At 36.8% G+C, this 22788-nt stretch overlaps 1 long non-coding RNA gene across 3 annotated transcripts in view; it reads right to left on the bottom strand.

Annotated features, from left to right (window-relative positions):
* The window catches only part of LOC125325523, a 115048-nt gene that overhangs the window by 83255 nt on the left and 9005 nt on the right, over positions 1 to 22788 (bottom strand). For 2 of the 3 annotated variants that reach the window (XR_007203364.1, XR_007203365.1), the window contains exons 2-3: positions 11110 to 11315; positions 8593 to 8671 (exon numbers count right to left, since the gene is read on the bottom strand). This is a non-coding gene — a long non-coding RNA (uncharacterized LOC125325523). Of the gene's footprint in view, positions 1 to 4957; positions 7328 to 8592; positions 8672 to 11109; positions 11316 to 22788 lie in introns of those variants that run through there. The other variant, XR_007203366.1, reaches the window with a different exon arrangement.

A 22788-nucleotide genomic window follows, 5' to 3' on the forward strand; every position in this document is an offset into this window, starting at 1 on the left:
TTTCTAACTGTAGTCTCAGACACAAAATTAGTGTCCTCCACTTTGAGTTATATTATTTATATTAGTTTATTCCTCCAAAAGACTTCAGGAATATTTTATTGCATATTCTTTTTTATTTCAATGTCTTTGTTTTTAAAAATAGACTGAGTATATTGAACATGCTTTGGCTATGTCCAGTGTATTTGCATTTTCTTTACTTCTTATATTTTCAAGAATATATATTTGAGTTCTACATTTGCAAGTTACATATCTAGTAAGAAGTTTTGCATTTAGATGTAAAAAGGAGAGTTAATATTTTCATTGTTGTAGCAACTTAACAATCAATGCTTATTAAAAGTGTATATTATTTGAGATACTAATTATTCATTAATGTTCAGAAAGTTCTTCTCAACTTCAAAAGTGTCATATCTCTCAGAACTTTCTAATGCCTCTTGAACAGAAAATAAAAAAAATACTTTTTGCACAAGTCACTCTTCTCAAAATTGAAACAAAAGTAACAAAAAGTTGACTGTAAATTTCTGACCTGAAGGGACAGCTGAAGGAGCTCTTCTTTAATTGCACTGGCAACACTTGTTCCAACCCTCTCAAATGTTCAGCTAATTTGACAGCAGAGATGTGAACTGAGAAGATCAGGTCACATTATCAATAAGCAGCTTCCTCTATGACACCCTTCACTTCCTCACTTATAATCTGTGTATCCTGCTCACCTGCAGTAGCACAGATCTCCATGGTGTGTAATCTATGCCCAGGAAGGCACACTCAGACACCTGACTCACAGCACAGGAGACAGGAGCAGGAGCTGGACCCAGTTAGCTGCAACTGGAACCAAAATATAATGTGAGAAGTATTCTACTGAACCAGTAGGTACTGAACAAGCCTCTCCCAGACCTAGCAGATCCATATTCCTATTTAACTCATGTCCAGGGTGCACACACAATCAGCAGTGCTGCCATCAGATCTGACAACTCATACACGGCAATTAATGCAGCAACTGGTATGGGATGGAGTGCACAGGGGGCCAGAGCTGCCACTCAAGGCTGCTGAAGTCAATGCAGGGATGGTGGTGAGATGCCAAAGGATGCTTGCCTGAAGTCTGTGGCATGTCAGAGGCCTGATTCCAGACTGATCTCACAGGGTGGTGTTAGGGAGTAGCAAAGAGCACAGATTTTTATTACTGAGGGCATTTAGGTGCATACTGCTAAAAGAAGTTTAACAGCTGCTGTATATACTTACTTTAAATTTAGATTTAAGATGAAGAATTTGGAACAGGAGGGGCTCTCCTGAAGCATGAAGACCAGTCTCAGCTGTTATAGCAGGCAATTGCTTCATCACAATTCCTTTAGCTTCAATAGAACTTAATCAGCTTCTTAGGTTTGAATTCCCTCCCTGCCTTCCCCTCTTCCCCCTAAATGTCACTCCTCTGATGGTTAGAACTGTTATAATTTACAACCTAATTGAATTTATGGGCAGATTAAATTCATCATTTTCTTGTATCAACATCACCCTTTACCTAAAATAAGGCGCTTTTTTTTAACCCTGACGTTTATGCTTATAATGTGGGCAGTGGGAAAATGATTTATCACCTCAGTTATATCTTTTCTTACCCTTTGTTTTGCAGGTAAAAAAAGAAAACCCATTTTTCTTCTTCAAAATAGTCAGCCTTTTCTCCACATGTTTCTAGAAGCATTACTGTGTCAAATCTACTTCAGTATGAATAAATATTTTCAAAACATGGGGGGCCAATTCTGTATACATCACCAGTGCTTTCCTCATATACATTCTTTTACACTTGCCCCATCTGAAAATGCCTTTCCTGGATGCAATCTGTGATGTCACTTGTCATTTATGTTTTCACAGTCTGATCTATTAGAATAGTCAGATCTTTTCTTTATTATTTGTAAATGATCTTGTGCTTGTCCTTATTTGAGCAGCATCCAATCTTTTCAAGACCATATCTCCACTTTCTTGAAAATATTTCATATTCCAGCCTATTCTCCAGTACTTATCTTACTAGTGTTCTGCAACATGCAGCCCCTCTTAAATTCTTGTTATCTAAAGCATAGATATTTAAAAATAGTGCTGAAAATTAGAGCAAATTGTTGTGGTAACCTGCCTCTCTCGTTGATAATCCCTGTCTTTCCTACCAGTTTGCAGTCATTCTTTCTGAAAACAAGAATTCCTAAATTTATTTATGAAATGTCATGTGAAACAATGCCAAAAGCCTTACTAACATCAAGATATTTGACATCCACTGTTCTTCCAGGATTCACAATGTGTTACCCCGTCCCAAAAATAACATGAGTCTGACACTACCTGATTTTAGCAGATCCATGTAGGCTCTCGCTCATCACCTTTTTCTCTTGTAGGAGTTTACCAAATTGTTTGATAACTCACGCAAGTATTTTTTTCTAGGAGCTGAAATTCAGCTGTGGATTTATAAATACCCAGATCCTTCTATTTTTTGCTTTTAATAGATGGGTACCACACTTTTGCCTCTCACGCCACTGTTAAAAACTGCAAAATCATTACATATTTCATCTTTACTGCCATTAAGGAAATAAACTAGCCAGGACAGATACATTTAGAATCGGATGCAAAACTACCTCCCTGATAACACTAGGAAATGGGAGACAGAAGTTAAAAAAAAGGCAAAAGATTTATTCAAGGACAGAGATTTCAGAAATGAGAGGTGTATGTTCATTACTTTCCTTAAAATCACTATCCAGCAAAACCCTGTTTCAAAACGAGGTGCCAGCATCTTACACATACATGATGAAATCAGTGCACCTCTGAAAATGCTAACTGTAAATGAAAACATTAAGTGTTAGGAAAAGATTAACAAACCTTAAATGATATTACTGAAAGACACAAAATTTTAGAAATTCATCAGCAGTGCAATATAAAAATATTCTGGCACTCAAAATAAGAAACAGTAGGCAGAGGTACGTGTTAGATTGTTAATCATGGAGTCCTGAGTAGTCATGTGAAGTGGACAGGAAATCTAACACAGTCATACAGTTGTGGACACATACCTTGCATCACAGAGGTGAATGGTGACTGGCCAGGCTTAGTGTTGTATAACACATGGCAAGCCAGTCAACAACTGCTGTAATCACTAAAATATAGACTGCTAGAGTATGGTGCAAATGAAAATTTAGAAAGATGGATAGCAGGACCAAAAGCTTTCTGAAATGTCTGTGGGCTCATGCCTCACAACACTCTTGAAAAGTGAATTGAGATATTCTTTTATTCAGAGAACTAATAACTGGATATAATAAAGACTTTTAGAGGAGCTAAAAACCACCATTTAACTCCCAGTCTTAGGATTGCTGTGTTTTAGGTTAATGAGTCACTGGATAAAACCCACAAACAAGGTTAGGTAGAAATTTGTGTCCATGGTTCACTACCCCTTTGAGACAATCCAAACTACTTGTTTAGTAGTAGTAGATCCAGCTGCCCTGGATCCCAGCCTTCCTTGTTGCTGGCACCTGAACACAGAAACCTCTGAGACCATGGCCCTGCTCAAGTTGCTGGTACTCTAGCCTGCATGCAAAGCCATGCTGACACATTCCCACACACAGTGCAGATTGGTCCAGTAACCATTCTTGCACACTCAGCTTGTTCATTAGCTGGCCCTAGACCCCTGACCCAGCTGCCCCACACAAAAGCATATGAAAGCCATGCTGTACTACCTGGTTCAAAGTTATAAACCCACCCTGGTGCACAACTATGACCACCTCAGACTCCGTGGTCTCTCCGATACCTGTCATGGACCCTGTGGTCTCTGAGGTAACCAACTTTCAGACTCCCTTGTCTCTCCAGGATGCAGCCCAGGCTCTGGGGCCCCAGCTGCTGAACCTCTTCTATTTACTGGCTGGTCTAGCTTGATTTACACTGGTGGTTACACACTGAAACACACACTGGAACACAATGAACCCCTTTTGTGATCTCTCCAGTTGCTCCCACCCCAGACACACAGGGCCCGCTCCTGCTGCTGCACTCAAATCCCCAGACATGTGCACACAGGACAGAGATCCCTGCACCTGGGAAAATAGTTAGAAATGGAGTGTAATGACAAGACAGACTCTTTGAAACTTTCCTTCCCTTTGATTGCAGAAGGGTCTTCCTGACATCTAATAATGCCTCCCATATTCCCAAAGGCTGTTATCACCTTCCACAGATTGAAGAAAGGATTAGGTTGGTGGCCAGTCTGGGGCCATGGGCTGAAGCTCTCCTGTGACTCTCCTGGGGAGCAGCCATCTCAGAGTCTCCCTTTGCTCTGATGAGGTTGTTGAAGTTCCCCCAACTGTCATTGTTCCTCTGGGCTCCTTTGGGTTCATGGACATGTGTCTTTAATCACATAAACTAACCATTACATGCCCATCTCTGATACATACTCTTCAGTTTTCAGCACTAATAATTTCTTAGAGATTCAACAAAAAAAAATATTTCCCTTTTGAAAATCAAATTTTGAAAGAAATTTAGAAAGTTATTTTGAAAGAAATTTTGAAATTTTTGAAAGTTAAAGGGAGATAGTACTGTGAGGAACTACAATTTATGAGAAAGATAGATTGAAAATTTGTATTTTTATTACAAATTTTTATTTTTATTTTGTATTTATATTTTTATTTTTATTACATCAGAAGCTACAAGTAAAACTCATGTCAATAATTGAAAAGAGGGACATAGAGTTTACTAAAATGTAGTATTTATAGGTAAGCAGGTAAAAAATATGTAAGTTGTAAAACTGTGAATAATGCAAACGATCTGGAGAAGACAAGGGAGACTATAAAAACAAAGAAGATGTAAAAAAAAATTGTAGAAGGAAAGTGATGGAAAAAGACAAAAATTAGCATGTTTGGAGGGTATTTCTGATAAATCCTTTGAATCAAAGAATTAAAAAACCACACAAGACAAGTTAAAATTATTACAATGATTTATTCACATTGTACTAGAATCTGATAAGAGAATAAAAAAGAACTTTGATGTGGAAGGTTCTAAGGAATATAGCCAAATATAGATGCATCAAAGCTCACTGTTTGCTCAACAGGATAACAAAAGTAAGGATAACACTGCAGAGAAGAAAGATTCTTAGACTCCAACCAACAATTACTAAGGAGTTACCGTAAGTGAGATTTCTTCACAAGTATGTATGGTAACATAGAAACAGGTAATTGGAAGTAAAGTCCTTTGTGATAGATTCATTGGTCTGGTGCCTCTTAGGAGTAAGCACATGATACTAAGTATGAGCAAACTTCATCTGAACACATTGGAAATTGTCAATAGCTGCCATTGGCCAACCCTGATGACTTAACTGTGGGACTTTTTCAGCGGAGAAGAGCGTTAAATCCCTTCTTCCTCAAACGTCTGTCATAAAAGGTCAGTGTCACTAAGCACAAGTGTGCCCCAAGGCAGTGTGGAGTGAGCCACTTGCTATGCTGAGCCTAGGCTGTGACAGGCCACAGGCAAAGATGCCTTGGCCAAGAGAGATGGAGACAGTAAGGGGAATCTCAAGGCTGATGGCAACTTGTGGCAGACAGTGACATATCCAGCTGTGACCTATTAGCCAAACCAAACCAAAACTCCTACAAATCCTATTTAAATATAATCCGTTTCAGAAATTAAGCATACAGTTTACAAAGGTGTTGCAACTATGTAGGCTTTCTGGTGCTTGCCTTTGTCTCTTGTTTTGTACAATCTACATTTTTCTGTCCAAGTTTTGTGTATATCACTAGGTGTGTTCACTCAAGACTGAGATTAGTTTTCCTGCAACTGACAATGAGCTGCTAGTATCCTCTGTAACAGAGACACTTCAACTGAAAAAGCTGCAGGAATGGGTATGACAGAAGGGAAGTTTAGAAACCAGCCCGGTATAGTTCCATTACTTTCACTGTGAAAGGAGACTAGTAAAAAGCTACAAAAGAAATTGTCATGAAGAAAAATACTGAGCAGAAAAGGAAGGGGAAATGGGACAAGTTAACAGGATAAAATTTATCCAAAGTTATTCCACAGCACTTTACAAATTACTTACACAGTGAGGAGTGTGCTTTGGACTATATCAGGAATATTTGCAACTATAATGGGGAGCAGGTGTTTCATAGACTATAAAAAAACAGTAAGCCTCCCAGAATATTATTCCTATAGGACAGATAGGACCTGCCTTCTGAACTTCAACTGCATTGAAGGTCAACACAGGAAATAAATACTATGGAAGTAATTGCCTATTATTTCAGAAAACTGAGTTGCTCTAGTCAGCTGTTCTATCACTACATAAGCCTAATATTTTCACAAGGTGGACACATCTTATGTATGATAACACAAACATTTAACCATTTTCTTTGTCAACTCTAAAATCCCAACTTTATTCCCTTCTCTGTCTCTGAAAGGTAAAACTATTCTTCAGTAATGGAGGAAATAAAATTGACTTTTGAACAAGAGGAAAATTTAGTCAAAGGTGCAAAACTGCTTAAAATCAATAGAGCACTGTCCATGGACATTTCATATGTGATAATGAAAAAGAAACAATGAAATTACTTGCACTTAATGCAGTAGAGACTGTTGAAGAAAACTGACCTAGAAATATCTTTAACAAAATCACAGAGATTATGGTATAGCTATAAGGGAGTTTCAAGTGATAAGTACGCTCACTTAAATACATTTTAAAAACAAATCTGAAACTACATTAATTAAAATTACAATAGTATTAATTCTGAAATGGCCCCACTAGAAAAATCCTTAAACTGCCATTGGTACCAGCACTCCAGCCCAAATTCCACTGACATTCTCTTCATTAACACTCTTCAGATGATGTTAATATTTCTGCAGCTTCAGACTGAAATTTAGCCTGTCAGTGAAGGACATTTAAATAGCTCTACTTAGCTATTTGTCATTTTCATTTAGTAATTGGCAAAACATTAAATTTTTGAGATTTCAAGCACTTTTATGAAATCTTAATTCTGAAAAGTAAAATTTGGTAGACAGACTGTAAAACTTCAGTTGCTCTTCTTAATTGTATTACTTTTCTAAACTGTGCAGCTGTATAAGAGGCTTTCAAAAGAGTTTTTGAACATGCAGTTGAAGCTGCTTAGCGTAGCATTTTTCCATTGTATCTTTGTAGCATCATTGCTGTGTTTAAATGCAAATAGGCAGAATATGTATTTGCATAACTCCTGGGGTTTTTGGGTTTTTTGCCAGTCTAAAATGGTTACACAACACTGGAACATTTCCATAGGTTCGTTTGAGGTAAATGTTGGAGCTGTTGCTCCAACTCTGCCCATATTAACTTGATGCATGGTAGAAATGTTGTTGTAGTATTCTGTGCAGTGACCTGATTAGTACAGGCAGAAGATTGAGGGGAAGTGATGATTTCTATTAGTTTTTTAAGTGTACAAGAGAAATTACTAGCTCTAGATATGGTAGGAACAAAGAAAGGTACTTTTTGTCGTCTTGTCAACTCGATTCAAGAGCAAACACAAAACAGTTCAAGTGCTTTCCATGATACATGAATTTTCATTTTGAGCAGCTTTGCACAACTCTGCTCTGAGCATGTTTGAGAGGTTATTATGAACATCATGCGGACTGGTTGTTTTGTTGTATAGCTTCTGACATGACTCAGGGTTGATTTTTATGTAAGCATTTACAACTGATTATGTGGAATTCACCTACTAAGGAATGTAAACCTCTGTCATGATTCTGAATCAGAAACCATGATTCTGACCATGTCCTGAACATTGCCTAGCAATAAATTAAAATGAGGGGAAAATAAGGGAGAAGCACAAGGCCTCATCAGAGTTGAAACACTTTTTAAATAAACAGGGTATATGAAGAAGTTTTAAACAGTAATTTTTTTTCTGCTGTTGAAAGTTACCAACACAAGGGTTAATAATCAGAAGTTATCTTTGTGTGTCTGACAGTAAGTGGCTCTGAAATACCTGATCTAAAAGGCAACCAGACATATTTTAAAATACAAAGTCACAAAGTCAGGGTTTGCAAGGAGCAAAATCCTACAGAAAACAGACTTTTGTTCCCCTATCAAACCAAAATGAAGCAAACCTCACAGTGTTTCAGCCACACTTCTGAGCCAGACAATAAACTTTCTGTGAATGAACATTCTTCACATATTTCCATGTTGAGGAAAAGGCTTTTAAGTGTTTGTGTTGCTGTATATGAGAAAAGTGTGAATTCTAATGAAAGGCAGCAATGAATGGTGCCTGTGGTTCCCTGTACCTCTGTTCACTCATAGTACATGAAATTGACACTGGACAAGAAAATTCTGCCAAAACTAGTCCATGAAACATTAAAATGCTGCTTATTTCAGTGGGTCATGGACTATGGCATCCTGCTATGGAGTTACTCAAACACTACTCTGAAGCATTTTACTGAAGCAATACAAGTCAGCTTCTTTGCAGATAGATTTTTCCTGTTAGATTTTGAATAAATGTAGCAGTTTAAAATTTTATGGATTCACTCTTTTTGTTCTCTCATATCCTTTCTACTCCATCCTCCCTCTCTTCTTACTGCACGTTGTTCTGATCCATCCCCTTCTGACTCTTAAACTGTTATTCAGTAATCAGTCACTGACTGGGCACTTACCTTTGCAGCTGGTTCCAGCCACTTTCAGCAGACACACCACAGGACACAGCTGAGCCCTTCTGTCAGGCCGGTGGCACCTCTGTGAAAACATTTAGGAAAGGAGAGAGAACACCAATTAAAAATATCAGTGCAAGCAGAGCTGTAGGAGGTGATCCACAGTGGAACTGGTAACATCCCAAGAGGAGCCGTAGTCAATGGACAAGCCCCGAAGGAACTACATTCTCTGGAGGACCCATGCCAGTGCAGTGAAAATTGGCTGTGTGGGATCTTGGCTGCCAGCCAGCAACAGACCACCAAGTAAATTTTACATTTATGAATGCTGGTTTTCCTTCTTCTCTCATTTAATTATCTTCTTTATAAGAGTCTGTATGAAGCACTCTCATTCTTTAAAAAAATTCCATGTCTGCTAAATCAAAGAAGTTAAAAACAAATCCATTAAAGATACTCATGCTTTCCTCAACCTCATTTTCTTCATGGCTAACTTACGAATTCAATTTTGAACTGCTTAAAGTCCCTATTCAGCTCTACCACTGTCACTGGGCAAGTAAATCCCACCCCACAAAAAGAAAAAGACAAAAAATATAAATTGGGGAATAAAATTATTTGAGTACTGTTGTGGAAAAAAAATTACAATTTTAAACAAAAAATATGTACACTGACCACCAAATAAAGGCACCATAATAATGTAAGACTAGTGGGGTGATTATGACAGCAAAAGTATTAGGCTGATGGAGGCATGTTTCGCTGTGAGTTTTTTCAGAAATGCTCAAAGCAAAGGAATAGGTCCAAGTATTTCTTGTCTATTTTTCTGCCCAATAATAAATGCCAGCTATAATAGTAATGAAAAGCATATTTTTAAATGGGGGGAACAATCGCAATGTAAAATGTAACTTCTGACTTCTAGTCATTTTCATTGCATCCCTTTAAAATTGAACCATGCTTCTTACTTAACTGAAGCAAGACTCCTCATGTAATTTAAAATAGCAAGGGACTGCTGTGGTATTCTGGAGGTGTTTCTGGATTTTTCTCCTTTTGCAAAGTCAATCATTCTGCTCCTGATATTATATGTATATATATATATAAAACAATCTGAGTCAGAGGGATTCAATTTATAGAGAAAGAGTTACACTCTCAGTGTTACTCTTTTCTCACAATCAGAACAGCCCTTCATTGCTCCTGTGAAGTTCAATATTTATTAGAGAATTGTGGGAATGAAAAAGGCCAAATGTCCTGTAAAAATGAATTTATGCAGATAAAAGAATATTAGACTGATATTTCTGAACTTAAACTCTGGCAGCTTGGTGCTTAATGAGAAAACTGTTCTCAAAGATTTTCTCTCATTCACCATTCAGGCTTTGAAGAAAGTTTTCTGGGTTAGATCCAAAAAAAGGACCTGAAGTGCGGCTTGGTGAGATTTAACAATGAAGTCTAAATCACCAGCTGAAAAGCCCTGGTTGGGAGCTGCTGTATAACCTCCACAGTTATTTTATGTTTTCTTAGAGGGTTTTCTTGACACAGAAGCAAGAAAGTCCTTCCGGAAGGGAGTCACAACACTTTCAACTAATTGTCCACACTGAATTATCTCTGAAGAAAATTGCCTTTTCATTGACTGTGTCAGAAACCCACACAGGTCAGGTCCAGCCAATTTAGGTTAGTTATTGTGTCTAGAAGATGTGCTTTGTGCACACCCTGAACTCTTTGCATCATCACAGTTCAGATTTGGTTCAAACATATACTTATTCTATCCACCATCCCTAAAATCTGATGTTTATAGCTGGAATAACAGAATCATAGAATCCTTTAGGTTGGAAGGCACCTCTTGAGTTCATCTGGTCCAAACCTCTTCTCAAGAGGGCTCATTTGGAGCAAATTGACCATGTCCAATCAGGATTTTAATATCTTCTTGAATGGAGACTTCACAACTTCCAATATACTTCAGGGAGTACTTTGTTTAAGTACTCCCTGATCTTGTCATTTTTCACTGAGGGTAAGGAAGTCTCTTTAGCTCCAGAATTTCCCTGTGATCTCAGATGATTTTTGTTGCTGAATGCAGTTCTTACTGGCAAAGACTGAGGCAGAAAAGCCTTTGAGTACCTCTGTATGTTCCATGTTATCTGTCACCAAATTCCAATACCCCCTTCAGCAGAATTGTAGAATCCTTTCTTGGCTTTGCTAGATTCAGCTCCAGGAAAGCCAGCTCTTGCCTTCCCAAGCCCTATCCCTACAAGATTGGACAGAAACTGTCAACTCCTTCTGGGTCACCTGCCCCTGTGTTAAACTCTGATATACCTTTTTATGCAAGTTCAAAGCCCCTTGCTCACCCATGCAGCCCACACACTGTCTTTATTTCCTACTTCTCCGTATGACTCTTTCTTAAGTTTGGAGGGAGTGATCCTTGAATATCAACCAGCTCTCCTGAAACCCTCTTCTCACTCAGGCTCTATCCCATGGCATTCTCAATCAGGTCCCTGAAGAGACCAAAGTCTCCTCTCCAAAATGCCAGGATTGCAGACCTACCTTTTGCACTGCTCCCTCCTTTTAGGATCTTGAGCATCAGCACTGCAATCAAGGCTGTCTCTGACTTTCACACGCCAACCAATTCTTCCTTGTTTGTAAGTATCAGGTCCAGGACAGATCCTTTCCTTGTTGACTCCTCAATTACATGTGCCAGGAATAAGAACAGTCAATGACACTTTGACCAATTTTTACTGTTCTCTTCTTTTCTAGAAAACAGCAATATCCATCTGTTACCAAATAATCTATTACTTTGAGAACCCAGATTCAATTTTCTTTTTAATCTGAAGGTTTTCAAAGAACTTATTCAATCTAATCAGTTATGTACCTAACTTCTAAATTATTTTAAAAACAATGATATTGCCATGATATTATTTCTTTCTTTTTAAAAAGCAAACTTTATTCCAGTTTTGGAAAGGTTAGCTGGAAGGTGCTATCCCACAGAAAGGAGTACTCTCAGGAGAGGGCTCGTCAAGGAACATTTATAGAGTTACACTCTAATTTATACCTATTTATGTCTTTAATTAGGCTATGAAATTGCCTATTGAACATCTTTCTTCCCATGTATCAGCTCTGGACCTAACATAATGACCAGACTTAAACAGACAGTCAGCAAATTAAATGTCATTAACTAACACTCTTGTGGAAAGTAAAGCTAAGATAAAAATTATTTTACAAAATAATGACATTAAAAATTAGATCCATAGGATTTTGTTTGGTTTTTTGGGTTTTGTTTGTTTGTTTGTGATAAATAAGGTAAACAAGCCTTGGCACATTTGGAAAGAGAATAGAGCTTATCATTTATCTCTATCTGAACCAAACAATTGCTTAACAGACAACAGAGAGGCGCATCAGTCTTTAAGGTGGGATTCATATGACCTAATTTGGGAATCTACATTAGGCAGTGGTGAGCTGCATTCTAGAAATACTTGTTTGTCTCCTTTGTCTGAGTGGGAATATATACTTCTGTCTCAGGCATAGACAGATGTGTACTGCAGATGCTTGCATCAGATCAGATGAATCCCACGCTGGATGTACAAATGAGGTACGTTCAGCAAGTCAAGCAACTCCTAAAATAACTAGAAAATGTAAACTACATCCTTGTGCTGCTATGATCTAATGAAGGCTGGTAAGCACTGATGATACTCAGAGCTTCTGCTGTGTAATGGTGGAATAAACAGATAAAGGAAATATAAAAATAGGAGTTATTGCTTAGGTCTCCATGGAAGATGGAGATAAACAATGGCACTTGCTTTCTCAGAGTATCCTAGCTGTCTATGTAGGAAGAACAGAAGTGCTACAAAGAACACCACTTCTTATATGATCTGGTGAATTGGGTTTCCTGGAAGAGTCCAAATAAAATTAAATGTAAAATGACTACTCTTAAGCAGCCATTATAGTTAAATAAATGTCATTAAACCACCACTCGATCACACCCTTTACTAATTACAGGAAAAATCCAGGAACATGTACAATAATTTATTTAATCTTATTTTTCCTGCCAGCCCTTTCCATACCAAATACATATACTCCATGGGAATTTTCAAACTATGTAAATGACAAAGATGGAAAGAACAGAAGAAATTACTCTTGGTTATTTTAGGAATAGTGAACTCAAATACGGCCTTAAAATTGCCTCACTCTTAGTCATCTCTTTTATTATTTTCCTTTTTCAGGCATTTTAATATCCAAGCACTTCATTATTCAAGTATTTGTTATTCTTCCCTGTCATTCCTACAGCACTTGGCAGGCTGTAAACCTGTGTGACTTCATAGAGAAGGCAGCTTTGTGATGCTACCAAGAGCTCACTCCAATTATTCACTGTGTCTATAACATTTTTCCAAAGCTTTTCTAGAATACATTATAATAAGGTAAGAAGACTTTTATTTCAATGAAATATTGCATCCCAGTGGAAGTGGCGTTTTGATTTTTTAAAATTTTGTCTTGGTTATTTTTTTTTTGGGGGGGGGGGGTCCTTTTTTTTTGTGTGTGTGTGTGTGTGTGTGTGTGTGTGTGTGTGTGTTGGTTGGGTTTTTGGTGTTCTATTTTTTTTTTTCCCTGAGAAGCAGTCAATGCCATTTTCAGTGACATATATATTGCTGTTACAAGAGAACCTAATCTGGAACACTGAGTACCTCAACTGGAGTGTAAGAAATTTTTATAGTGACCAATGAGTGCTTGAGAAGTAATCTCAAACGACAGTTCAGAATCCCTACTACTACTATAAACTATAGCAAGTCATAGAAAATCTTCAGTTAAATAATCAATGTCTTCTTTAATACACTATCTGCACCTCTGTTATTAAACCATATTTTACAGACATGTAGAAAAAGTGCCAAAAGTCACAGCTGGCATAATTCCACCAAACTAGCTAATTTGCAGTAAGACTAACATTTTTGGTGGGAGCAATAAACAATATCATGTAGAAAAACTCTATCAGAGACAAAAATACAAATGTTTTTCAGAGGCTGTGTTTTAAAGCCAGCATCAGATCTTCTTTCCACTGCATGGTTATACCAACCTTTTTTTTTTTCACTCTTTGTATTTAACAGCATACCAAGCTGTTGACCTATAACCTTAGCAAATGGATCATGGACACTGCATGAGTACATGAAATTCCTTCAGTCATGTAAACACTTAGAAAAATATGTTGCAATTTCTGTTAATACTAATATTACTGCATAATTACTTGTAGTTTGTAGTTCTTTGGGGTCTTTTTCCTTATAAACAGTTAAAGTCATTAATCATGCTGTCTCACAGTTTTCTTTATTAGAAATGCAATGATAGCAGATCATGTGTTCAGATAACTTTGAGACTTGGACTTAAAATAGAGTCACCAGTCTATCTCATACCAAAATTTAAATTTACTTTAACTACTTGCTGCAATATTTCTAAAGAATACTATCAAGTTTTCATAGAGAGTTGGTGGCTTGTTGTTTTTTTTTTTTTCCCCAATACTCAAGTTATGGAGATTCCTAAACTTTTTTCAAGGAACAGCACAGCTTAGAGGTCTAACATTACCTTGTCATTTCCTCATATTTCACCATTTAAGTAGCACAGTTCCACATACAGACCTATTCTACAGATATAATGTATATATCATAAAAAGATCTTGGGAAAATATAGTGTTAAATGTGTGCACTCATAGTGAAGTCCTATAGTAAGGCTGAGTGGAAGAATGGCTTGTTAATGTCCTTTATTTATACTGGGCATGGATGTCAGGATTCCTGGGACAGCTTCTCTGCACTTACACCTATGCCTCATGGAATGTAAGGTACTTTCCTCTGTGAAATTCACACACATACTGACAAGATTAATTTTATCATTTGCACATTTATAATCAGCTGAATGTGAAAAACTTATGCTCTGGTGTTTGGGGATTTTTTAAATCTCTTTTTTATTGCTGTTGTCCAAGAAACACCATAATGGTATGTGAATATTGCTTAGGAAAAAAAATGGAAGCTATATTTGTGAATAAAAAGTAATAAATTCTGTCATAAAGTATCTGTGTAAAGGAGAAAAGTAGGATCCTTCTCACAAAAGACCAGTAAACATGAGCACCGTATTCTAGATCTTGAGCCATTATTCCACCTAGCAGCAGGATAACACATCCCTGAAGGAAATAGCAAGGAGGTTCAGCGGGAGCATTTAGCTGAGGATAAAAGGCCCCATGTGCTGCTCTGCAGTCTCCTACTCCTTTCACATGAATGCAAAGTCATACTATAATTATGGCTAGTAATTTAAGTTCCAGACCATTTTCATATTTTGTTAATTTTTTGCTACATTTTAAGCACCCTAACAAACAGATTGCGTCTTCATAAATATTAAAAACAAACTGAAGTAATTTCATTTATTAATTTTTGATCCCAAAAGTCTAATCATAATGGTTTATTGTGTTTCTTTTCCTGAGGCTGCTTGCAATACAAGTGTTAATTTATCAAGGGTTCATCTCAGCTGAAAAAGAAAGAGAGAGGAAAAAAAAAAGCCTTTTTTCAGAGAAAACTTGCATGACAATGCAGAGAATAAATATACTTTCCTTTGTTATTCAAAGAATGAACATCCATTACAGGCAATATTTTGGTTCAAAATAACAGCCAAACCAGATAAGAAAAATAGATTTATTCAAGATGTAGACTATATCAAAGTTGAAAACAATAAATCAAGAGTGGTAAATGTACCAACAAAATGCATAAAAGACAAAATCTGAAAGTATGCAAATTGGAGATTTGTATTGTAAATGCTGCAAAGCAAAAGAAAAACATGTATCACAGAACAAAATTTGTACTGCAGAAGAAACCAATTCATTGTTAGACCTTGTCAGTGTACCTACCAATAAAGGAACTAGAAAGAGATAGGAAAAGTAACTTCTGATTTCTTGGTAGAGCCAATTTGATTGGCAAGCATCAAAACACAGACATGCCCACGGACTGAAGGTATGAATCATTCTCATTGTGTAACGTCATTGAGAAAAGACTTCAACAGAGGGTCTCCCAGAGTGGGCAGACTGAGCCTGCAAATGCCTTTTTTGGGAGGGACTGAGTTGGCTCAGGTGGGAATTAGCAGGGAGAAGAGATCAGGCTTACAGATTGCTCTCAGTAGTCAAGGAAAGAGGTGATCTAGTGATCTTGGAGGATTTACTAGTTTGATTGACTCAGGAAGTTACTAAAGCTGCCAATTAGAAAGTCAGAGTGTGTCAGAGACTGAAAATAGTTCATACCTCAAACATTGATATAAAGTTTTGCTCATTATAAAGAAGCTACAACCGAAGAAGCTTCCCTGAAGAGAGGGATTTTGAACTGAAAGTCAAACTGTTGATTAGATAAAGGGAAATGCATTGTTCAATCATCTCAGGCTGAGGGAAAGGAATGCATCCACAAAAGGCCAAAGCCACCAGCTGCAACTATCCCTGGTTGAGTTTGGGGTGGGGGAGAGCACAGCTCACAGAAGCCAGGTTTACACAGACTCCCCACAACCGAGGGGGAGGAGGAGGTTTTGGGTGCATGGTGCAGCCTCTGGTGAGAGGCAATAAACACCCATCCTCCATTACACAAACTGGCCCAGCTGTGGAACCCCCAACCCCACAGGGCACATCCACAGGACATCCACGGGACTTCCACGTGAGAGGCTTGGCCCCACAGGGCTGCACATGGTGCAACAGACCCAGAGTCTGCTGTGAGAGACTGCCCCCACCCCAAGGGGACATGGCCGGACATGCCCACCCAGCCTGAGCATATATATCCATGGGACTCTCTGCCTTCTGGGGGGACCTTCACCACCAAGAAGACCAGCTGGAGAGGATCAATGAAGCATCTTGGGATCCACAGAGTGGTGATATTTTCCTTATTCTGTCCCTGTCACTCTTTCTGCCCCCACTGCCTATTTTCTTTCTTTCTCTCTCTCTCATATTTATCATGAAATAAAACCCTTACTATTGTTGCTAGTATATGGTCTTGTTTGCACCATAATTTGGGCAGAGGAATTTCTAAGAACCTTAAAACTGGATCATAACAGAGTGGAAGAAAATTCCTGACTTAGTGCTGTAGCTGGCAAGAGACAGGCAAAGACTTTCCCAGGAGATATGAGTTTTCTCATTGAGAGTGATTGCTTTGCTCTTTCACCACAACTTTAGAGACTGCTGCAGTGGTCTCCTGAATTATGGAGTATGTCTAACAGTTCCTTAAAGTTCTGCCCATCTTGAGACCTATTTCCACTCCCTGAGCACCTAAATTCTTCACTGGAGCCTAAAGTTATGGAGCATCAAGCATGACATTTTGCAAATTGTAACTTGTTATCACACAAATGGTTTTCCTGAATGGATATTCATTGCATGCAGTTCTATATATGGCTAAAATTATCCTGATGTACAAGTATTTGTGTTTTAGGTTGTGTCTTGTGCCCTAGAGGAAACAGCAAAACATGAAACCCCAATTTGCATACAAGTCCAATGTCTGTCTTTTTTTCAAGTCACTCACAGAAAATGCGATGTTGTTATCTTACACTTGTATTTTGATCCCCAAAATATACTTCTCAGCTGGTATTTTAGTCTTTAAGTACCTAGGGGAAGACAGTCCTATAATCATTGAAAACCTACTGACTAAATGAAATATTATGTCCTAATATATTTAGTGAATATAGTGAATATTAGTGACTATTCTTGCCCTCTACATCCTTACAAGCAAATGGGAGTTCTAAATTCTCAGGCATATATTAAACAATAGTGTTTTTGCACGTACTGTGTTCCTGGTACTGTTCTTATTAAGGTAAACAAAAATACTACTCTTCTTCTAATGTTTTTTAAATGGATATAAGTATAACATTTCTGATAGCACATTAAAAAAAAAAGGAGATTCCAATAAATAAATAAATACAAACATGCTGTTTATGGAGGTTTTCTTGGCCTTTGCAGTGCATTTGTTTTCCCATTACAGAAGGCCTAAATTTGGAAAGATGAGGAAAATAGTAAATAAGATTTTAAATTCTTAGATAATCACAGATGCATGCTAGATGTGACAATATAATTAGTTTGTGTCCCAAGAATTAGCTCTCATCAATTTATGACACACACTGCTGTATGGGAGTATGCAAGTATAGGGAGATGATAATAGTTTAGTTTCTCAGAAAGTTTCCGGTTAGAAGGTTATAATTTTGTTTAAGTCTGTTTCTATACTATTAGATTAAAGACAAGAAGGCAAAAAAGTATGTCCTGAATAGCCTACATCATCTACATACTAAGTAATGGGGAATGTAAAATCCAAGATTTAGTGAATGCATTTACAGAAGGGAATTGATTGTTTTAAATGATGAGTTGTGAGAAGAATCTGTAAGAAAAATTGTAAAATAATATAGCTATTTTATAAAAGACCAGCCAGTAGAGAACCAAAATAGTCTCATACATGTGTTTAAGAGAAGAAACACTGCTGCTTGGATGAAGAGAGTGTTTGCTTTAAAGCACTGAATTAAAAGTAAGTTGAATTTTGATTTGCTCTTTTATTTGGTTTTGATTTTTCCCTTATAATTCAGAGTAACAGAATAAGGAATAAAAGCATGTATTTTCAACCTCTACTGCAAGTGTTTTACTTTGGTTGGTTGGTTGTTTTTTTCTTTTTTTCAGGACCTTTCTGCAACTGCTTTGAACTGTGTTTCACAGTGAGTTCTTTGCCAGTTTGGTGTTAAAATTTGTAGTTTTATTTAAAAATCTTATCCTACAGATCATTATGGACAAACGTAAGCAAAAGGTGGTTTGGAAATTCTTACAATGATCCAAAAATTAGTTTAAAATGCGGTTTTGAATATAGATGCAAATAACTGCAGGTCCTTGCATAAATTTTTACATTCACACATCTTTTAGAGTAACCATGCAATCTGAACTAACACTGCACTGTCTCCTCTTACAAATCAATGGCAAATGGGCTTCAAGTTAGGACTGCAAGGGGGGAAAAGCTTGAACAGTATATCTCCATACCTTGACTCCTATCCATAGTAACATTTGTTGCTTGCTCATATACAGGGTCTTGTATCGAAAGGTCGAGCATAATATTGAACCTTAAAAACAGCCTTGAATCTTTATGACATTTCTGGTGCTCAACTCAACTTTCCCTGGAAAGTTGAACAAGAAAGGCTGTGACATTAGAGCCAGAGTTGTAGCACTGCCAGTAACCAGAGATGGTCAACCAAATGTACTCTAGAACATCTTCTCAGAAAAGTTCTCTTTCCTATGATTTTATCCTTTTGTCTTTACCTGTACCTATGCACATCTTATCAAGGATTAGTCCCTCTTTTCCTGCTTTCAAGTATTTAAACCTTACTCTCAACTCTAGAGTTCCAAATGAGAAATCACTCAGTCCCCTGATACTATTCTCCTTTTTAGCTCTTCTACTTTCATTTCGTCACTTTGACAGCTCAGAGACTTTTGAATCACTGATATATACTGGAGGCAATGGTAGGACTTCCACGACTAAAGTACTGTTCTTTCTCTCATCCAAGTTTTTGAAACTAGAAAAGAAAAAAAAGGAAACCTTTTCATCACTAAAAGTGTCAGGAATTTTAGAGCTAAAAAATATTCTCAAAAACAGAAATACCTTGTTCAAATTGTGTTAAATCTATTCCTGGATTTTAAAAATGCCCTCATTTTTGTGATAACAGTATGAGACAATTTTGATTGAGACCTCTTTAGATAGCTAGAAATGAATTATGTGAACTTAACTTCACTCATCTAATTTTGAGTCTTTAGCTGGCTGCCTAAGTTAGGAATCTGTTCACCTTAGGCTTCTCTCCATCATTACTGCAAAAAGATATTAATTTCCAAAAAGTGAGTCAGCTTGTGTAAGATATGAATCATTCTGTCAAGATGTCTATAACTCTCCATACGAGACACTTTCAGTACCAAGCTTCTAAATTAATTGTCTCCATTAGGTACCTAAGAGAAGGTAGGATGAACTCAGGTCATTGGTTTAAGAACTTTGGCAAAAAAAGAGGGAAGATTACATCCCACTCTCTGCACATCTAGGCCTCAAGATTAAATTCTCACACTTGTAACACACATATATGCAGAGCTATATTTATATTTATATTTATATTTATATTTATATTTATATTTATATTTATATTTATAGCTCCAAGCAAAATGGACCAAAATACTGCCACCTTTGTACTGCTGCTAGTTCCAACAACAGCTGCAATACACAAGGAAGTCACAAAACGTTTGCAATGCAAAAATGTATGCAGATACTCTGGATAAACAAGGATGATACAGAGATGGTTGAAAATGTGGGTGTACATATCTGGAGGAGTCCTGCCTCACATGTAAATTGCCTGCTTTTATAAAAGAAAGCTTCCTAATTATAAGAGTCATACCTAAAAGAGATTTTAAAAAATAATTGGTCAATATGGAATTTATAATTTCAGGCAACAGTGACAATATCCTGAGTCACTGGGGACTGAACGAAATAGAACAAAAACAACCAGCCAGCCTGGGAGTGTTGTAAATAATCATGTGCAGTCAAGTTTTCCCAAGGAATTTGACTTGTCTCAGAGAACAAGTTGTCTGCTGAGATGCTGCTTCACATTCTGCAGAGAATGTGGAATTCTTCTGGCTACTGATGCAATTAATTACCAGTATAGTTAAAGAGAAAAAATATCAATCTCCCACACAGATGGTTCAAGATATCTGTTCCTCGAAACAACCTTCATCCTACTTTCACTAGGTGTTGTATTTCACTATTTAAAGTCATTGGATTTATTCCACTGCATCTGTCTAAAACTGAAAATGGTAAAATCATTGAATTCAGTTCATCAGTGATGGCTTTTAGCACAAAAATAAATGAAGACCTTTGGAGGTATAGTATTATGTTTGAAATGAATGGTGGCATGCAAGTCCCTGAAATTTCTGTCTATCAGACAAACATGGGAAATATATCTTATTAAGATTAATGAATTGTCAATGAATTTTCCAGTTCAGTGACTTATGTCCACTACAAAATTCTAGAAATTAAGCGTAACTTACAGGATTTGCTTTCATATACCTGAAATTGGAAGTTTTCCACAGCTGCAATGTGTTGAAATTTTGATTCATTATTATGCATAAAATAATCTTATTAACAATTCAAATGCAGAGCTTTACAGATTATTAAGAAATAAAACACTAGTTAAGATTTTTTCATGTTTTAGGTATGGCACTAAGTTTGGACTGGATCATTGGTTGGAGCATTAAGCTTTTTTCCAATAAAATTCGGGATTTTCTCTATGAGCCTTAATGTTTAATTGATATTATCTAGTTATTAATGTTGTGGAAAAGTCCTGTGAAGAATATGAGAATTGAAACACTCATAGGCATATAATGCACAAAACAGCATGTTTTCCTACAAGACACATCCTGCTCTTTATGTTCTGGCACTGGCAATGTAAGACAAGATACTAATTTAGTTTCTGGATGGCTGTCACAGAGTATCAGACTGCAGAAAATCTTCTATAAATGAAATATAGCCAAAAGAAGGGAGGAGCTAAGTTATCAATTAATCTTTGATTGTTGCTTAATCTCAGTGTCTGTTAAGTCTGAGGTATATTACTGGGGAGTCCTTTTGTTCTTGAAGCTTATATAGAGTTATAAAATGTAGACATTTAAGTTATACACAGTGTAAACCATTTTTTAACTATTTCCTGGAGAAAAACAACCTCAAATCCCCACACTTTTTTACCATTATTAATTTTCTTAACCTGTTTTGGAATTTGTCATTCAAGCTACATTCTGTGTCATCTGCCTCTACTCAGGACTTTTCAGAAATCAAAGTTGCTATGTTTTCACAATGTATACTAAGTTGAATTCTGTGTTCTGTTTCTTTGATTTTGGAGAGATAAGAATTTTAATCTTATTAGTAAAGCAACCATATTTTTCTAGGTCCTCATCAGACCTGTTGTCAAATAAGCGCAAGAGAATTTGTCATTAGATAACTGGTACTATCTTACTGAGGCCAGCTTGTTACAGAGCTTGAAGTAAATAAATTAAACTGTTTCTTTCTACATACTACAGAAATAAGACTGAACTTGAGAAAGAGGTAAAATAAAATCCCAAAGAAATACTGAATTTTTCTAGAGAATATATAGGCAGAGGTTGTGCTTCGATTACATTTCAATGTCAGTACCCTCCAATATACAGAACTTCTTACAACCTCAAGATGATGTTAGAGTTAACATTGCTTGTGGACTCACCAATACAAATCTTGGAACATCTATCATTTTCCTTCTATGCAGGCATGTAAATGATACAAAGTCAATATTATACTATCTAAGATTTTAGATTATGTCATTTGCATTTGAAAAAATGTAGCTAATCCTATTAAGTGATGACTTTAAAACTGTCACTTTATATTCTAAATATTAAACAGATTTTTGTATTATACTCATGTTAGATCTACTTTAGAATACCATCAGAGATTTTTTTTTTTAAAGCAGAATAAAGCTGCTGATTTTTTTGAAAGATATGGGCTGCTTTGAGCACACATATTCAGATCTGTACTTACTTCAAGCATTTATACTGCAGCTGTAGATCTGGATGGGCAAATAAGTGCAGTCACTGGTGCCCCAAAACCTGAATGACTAGACTAATCATTGACATTTTAGTAATTTCTGCAAATTTTCAGTCTTTGGGTAGCCAGGGTATTTTGATGCCAGCTTCCTCTGTGATCCGCAACAGCTCAGAAAATAAGGGCCAGTTATCTTGTGTTGGTTAAGAATATCTGTTTGTGCTTGCTACTTGATTTAATCATAGCCTCGAATCCCATGATTGCCTTCAGAAAGATGCCATGGAAATGAGTCAATTAATATAAATTACTATGGTCTTGTAGGTGTTCTAGAATATTAAATGAGCAAGCTGGCATAAAATACCAACCAGTATCTTTCTTAAATCTTCTCTAAGGCCATTTGAACTATTCTTAATGTTTATTTGTCTAGCTGATTGATTATGCCATTGCTCATTGCAGTGAGTAATGATGGATACAGGAAAAACTATTTCAGTTTGGCGCCGGGTAATTTGTCACAGCATTGCACATTTTGGGGTTCTGTTGTTTTCAAAGTTCTCTCATCTTGTTTGAACAGGACCAAATTCTAAGATGACTTTTTTTGAGAAAATCTAGTTCCTTTACCTGGTATTTTTTCAGAAGCCTAAACTCCTGAATCAATCTGACTCAA

This window comes from Corvus hawaiiensis, chromosome 4 (genome assembly GCF_020740725.1).
Source record: "Corvus hawaiiensis isolate bCorHaw1 chromosome 4, bCorHaw1.pri.cur, whole genome shotgun sequence".
NCBI classification, from domain to species: Eukaryota; Metazoa; Chordata; class Aves; order Passeriformes; family Corvidae; genus Corvus; species Corvus hawaiiensis.